The sequence below is a fragment of the Paramormyrops kingsleyae genome, chromosome 24 (genome assembly GCF_048594095.1).
Source record: "Paramormyrops kingsleyae isolate MSU_618 chromosome 24, PKINGS_0.4, whole genome shotgun sequence".
NCBI classification, from domain to species: domain Eukaryota; kingdom Metazoa; phylum Chordata; class Actinopteri; order Osteoglossiformes; family Mormyridae; genus Paramormyrops; species Paramormyrops kingsleyae.
Genome location: NC_132820.1, coordinates 27,373,088 through 27,378,145, shown reverse-complemented (window position 1 = coordinate 27,378,145; position 5,058 = coordinate 27,373,088).

Below are 5,058 nucleotides of genomic sequence, written 5' to 3'. Positions count from 1 at the left end.
AATAGAATGAAATGAAAAGAATGAAAACATGCTACGACATCAGTCTCCAATGTATGTTTGTACACAAATGTCATAAGCTGAGTGAAGTCATGATTGATAACAAGCTCATACACATACAGAAAGAAGTAATGTCATTTCATTTTGATTGGCTGTCACTGAATTATAAAACCAAAAGTGAATTTTGTTTTTGTGTGATCTCTCCAGCTTTGCATGTTCTCTCCTCTGGCTGTTCATGTAAAAAAAAAGTAAAAAAAAAAAAAAATTATCAGTCCCTCAGTTCCAGGTTAATCTCTGTCTGTTTCAAAGTCTGTGTTTCCAGCGTTTGCAGACCCAGTGACTATCTTCCCTGCATTTGGCGCAGGTGAATTTGTGACACTTTACGCAGGCAAACCAGCTGCGATTTCTGCTGCAGCTCTCTTGTACCTGGCACTGAGTTGTCCGTACAGGTCCTCGCACAGCAGCAGCAAACACTGCAGCAGCGTTCCTCTCTGTCTCCATTGCCTTTTGCTGCATGAATCGGCAACGGAGTTCCTTGGCTAGAAGACTCAGAAACAATCTTCTTTTGCCTTTCCACCCTGTGCATGCCTTGTACAGAACGTAGGCATTCACCGCCGCCAGGTCCAGCATGTTGTAAAATACAGCTACTGGCCACCTGCGTGTTGCTGCTCGTACTGAATACATGCGCACCGATGGAGGAAGTTCACGGCGAACTTTATTCACCATGTCCAGTAGAGTCGTGTTGCGCTGAAGCAGTCTGTGTGACAGCGACAGTGAGGTGAAGAAATTGTCCGTTATGACATTTCTCCCGTCGTCCAGAAATAGCTCCATCAGACTCATGACCACGTTCTCTGCCAGCCTGTCCCCCTTCTGACGACTGGGGTCCTTTCCCAAGTAAGGGGACACGTTGCAGACGTATTTGGTTTCCAAATCCGTCGCCATCCAGAACTTGATCCCACATTTCTCCGGCTTTGATGCGATATACTGTGTGAATGGACAACGAACCTTGGTCGGGAACAGCTGTTCATCTATGGTCATGTGTTCTCCTGGAGTGAATCTCTCAGCACAGTTCTTAGTGAAGCGTGTCCAGATGTCAGATATCGCAGCAAATCTGTCTGTTTTCACCCGTTCTGCCCGCGTGTCCTTGTCATCAAATCGAAGGTGCTGCATAATTGAAAGGAATCTATCTCGGGACATTGTCTCTTTGATTACTGGCACTAGAAAGTTTTCCGACCAGCAATCCACAATGGCGCCAACGGGACACATGATTGCTCTCACAAACAGAATAGAAATGAATGCCATCAGTTCATTAATTGTCAGCTTCCAGTCCGGCTCTGTTCTGCGGGCGTGACGGACCGTACACTCTGTGATGGTCTGCAGCATTCCCACGTCTAACAGGCAGAGGAAGCTTTGGAGCACACTTGTAATTTTACGCTGTCGGAAGATAAACAAATAGAGACTGCACACTGTAAAAAAAAAATGTTCAGCCAACTCAAAAATTCAAGGCAACATGCTGCGATAACATTTTTCAGTTAAGCTAGCCAACTCAATTACAGAAGTTTAACAAACCTATAGACAGAGGTTCAGCTAACTTTGACTTCAGAGTTAAGGCAACACTGTAATACAAGTTAGATTAACCTAGGTACAAAGTTTCAATAAACTTGGATTGTTAAATTGTCAACACTATTTTGCAAGTTCGATTAACATAGGTACAGAGGTTTAGTCAACTTTGTTTGAGGAATCAAATTAAATACCTCCTGAGACCCAAGGAAAAAAGTGTCCTTCAATTGTAGGTTATTTGTCTTTGGAGGAAATAAGAGCTCTTACAATTTAGATTTTTTCAAATTTATTCTTATTTTAATTTCACAGCATGTCCTCTTTAGTGCACAACAAGAATAAATACGTTTCCCAACATCAGTGAAAAAATAAATGCAAAAATACAATGTCCACTACAATGGACATAAATGAATAGGTCGGGTCTCAGGAGGTTAAATAAACCTGCCTTGTTTAGGTGACATTTTAAGAGTTAATGTTTTCATTAACTTTTTTAAATAGCAAGATTCAACTGTAATATTTCAAGTTGCCTTGTTTAGCGTAATAAAAAACTTATATTACCATTAGAACCCACTGAAAAAAGTGTCACAAGTTTCACGTAGGATTGATGTATAATTTTCTTTAATGTGTTCAACTTTAATTTTTTAGCTGCCCCATTTTAATATGCGCACAAGAAGTCATGAGGATCAGAAGAGCCATCCCAGATTTACCCACCGTCATGAGAAAGACTCTGACCAAAAAGGACCTTGCAGCTTTTTTTTTTTCTTCTTATATTGAAGTTTTGCTGGTTCAGTTCTGACTGATCTTAGAAATTAGAGAGCTGTGGTCTTGGTGGTTTTATAGCATGTTGATATCAAGACAGATGAAAAACTCTAGGAAACGTACTGGGTGTGTCTCCCGAGTGATTTGTATTTTAATGTTGTAGTGGTGTATTTGATTGCAGGTCCTGCCCTTCGATGATTAACATATTTGGGAAGGTTTCAGGACAGTTTCTGTGCAGCTCCTGGTACCACCCACTCCCCTTTAGACCAATGGTGCTGGATGTATATTTGCATAGTATGACACAGTACTGTCTTTGACTTAAGATTTTTTTAATCCACCATGATTGTGATGAATAGGGCAAGAGAACAAAAACCACATAAATGGTTTTAGTCTGCTTGCCAGTGAGTAGTTCAGATGGAGTATCCTCTATGGCTCAAAGAAAATGATATGGAAAATGATTTGCTTCGCTTTGATTCACAGCCGAAACCCTCTAGGAAATGCATCCAGACCATACAGTATGTACCTCCGTAATTGATATACTTTGAAAGAATGTGTTGCAAAGCACAACAAGATTTCTTGAGGGATGCATACACATAAGAATAACAGCACTTAGACCAATTAATATACATCAAACCAAAAGCAGCAGCTGTCAAATGTGGCAAAGACTAATATCAGTGCCATACCATCCTCAATTGTGGTGGGTTTCTAAAAATTAAGCTTAATGAAAATCTGAATATTAAATGAGCAGAATGATTTCATTGGTTTTCAATCCAAGTTGTGGTCTAAAGACAAAAGGTACTGTTTCTGGCCACTGTATCTTGTTTATAGCTATTTATGCAAGGATGCAACAATGTGTTGTAATAAAGTGGACTGTTGCAGTAAACTGGCTTTTGGGTTATTTAGTTCTTTCAAATTATATTTATTAGTTGAGAATGAGCAGTTTTATTGGTTTTAAGTGCAAAAATCTAATGTATTAGCTTGACTACTTTAAGTTGAACTGACTTGAAAAAATTATATTAACCAAACTTGAAAAAAGTTTGAAAAAATTAAGTAATATTTTAAGTTGATCCAATGTTTCCTTTTTAGCCTGTAGGTTCTAATAGTAATATGTTTTTTAGTACTCTAAACAAGGCAACTTGAAATATTACAGTTGAATCTTGCTATTTAAAAAAGTTAATGAAAACAGTAACTCTTAAAATGTCACCTAAACAAGGCAGGTTTATTTAAATTTAACTTGACTCCTCAAACAAAGTTGAATAAACCTCTGAACCTATGTTAATAGAACTTGCAAAATAGTGTTGACAATTTAACAATCTAAGTTTATTGAAACTTTGTACCTAGGTTAATCTAACTTGTATTAGTGTTGCCTTAAGTCTTAAGTCAAAGTTAGCTGAACCTCTGTCTATAGGTTTGTTGAACTTTTGTAACTGAGTTGACTTAACTCAAAAATGTATTGCAGCATGTTGCCTTGAATTTTTGAGTTGACTGAACTTTTTTTTTACAGTGTAGGTTAATCTAACTTGTATTAGTGTTGCTTTAACTCTTAAGTCAAAATTAGCTGAACCTCTGTCTATAGGTAATTTGTTGAACTTTTGTAACTGAGTTGACTTAACTCAAAAATGTTATCGCAGCATTTTGCCTTGAATTTTTGAGTTGGCTGAACATTTTTTTTTTTACAGTGTGGTAAATTTACATGAACCTCACTCTAAATGGGTTTATATAAATAATACATGGGTTTATATAAATATCACATGTGCTTTGGCGATGACAAACCTTAGCAGACTCTGTGGGTCCAGTGTGCGCAGTGAAGCGCGAGCGATGTGCTGATGCACTGGGCGTTCCGCTTCCAATGTCCTCCTCTACCCACACAGTGCCGCCTTTTGCCGTCTGGCTCGGACTGGGCTTCCCGGTACCACGGTGCATCTTCCGTGGAGGCATGTCGGGTTCTTGTTCCATCTCCGTTTCTGACTCTTCCGATGAGTCATCTGTGAGCTGCCGGGCAAACGAAACCTGGCCTCCGTCAGAGTCTGCTGCGTCCATTTCCTGCAGCAGGGCCAAAGCCAGAGGCGCTGAGAGGCTCTTCCTGCGTGGCAGTGATGCGGAGGCCATCCTGATGTGCGTCTTCAGAAATGCGAAGGAGAAATGATTCTCCCGCCTCGGTCGCTCTGCTTTTATGCACAGCACTGTGCTGTAGTTATGCAAACAGCAATGCCACTCCCTCACATACACAGTCATAATGAACAGCGTCACACCTTTTGGCCACTCCTACAGCATTTATATGTTGTGAAAAGCCGGCCTAATTGCATACAGTCTGCCATACTGCCATCATTGCCATGTCAATGGAATGCTGGCAAAAGTGCCAATTGCCCTCACATTGAAATGGATGTGCTAATTGGCTGGCTTTTCAGCTGTCCATACCACTGAAACGCCAACAAAAGCCCCTTGATTACAGTATCGGTCTGTCATCACTTGCCATGTCAATGGAACGCTGCAAAAGTGCCAATTGCCTTCTGATTGCGCTTATAGCCTAGGAACTCCGTTGCAGATTCATGCAGCAAAAGGCAATGGAGACAGAGAGGAACGCTGCTGCAGCGTTTGCTGCTGCTGTGCCAGGACCTGTACAGACAACTCAATGCCAGGTACAAGAGAGCTGCAACAGAAATCGCAGCTGGTTTGCCTGCGTAAAGTGTCACAAATTCACCTGCGCCAAATGCAGGGAAGATAGTCACTGGGTCTGCAAACGCT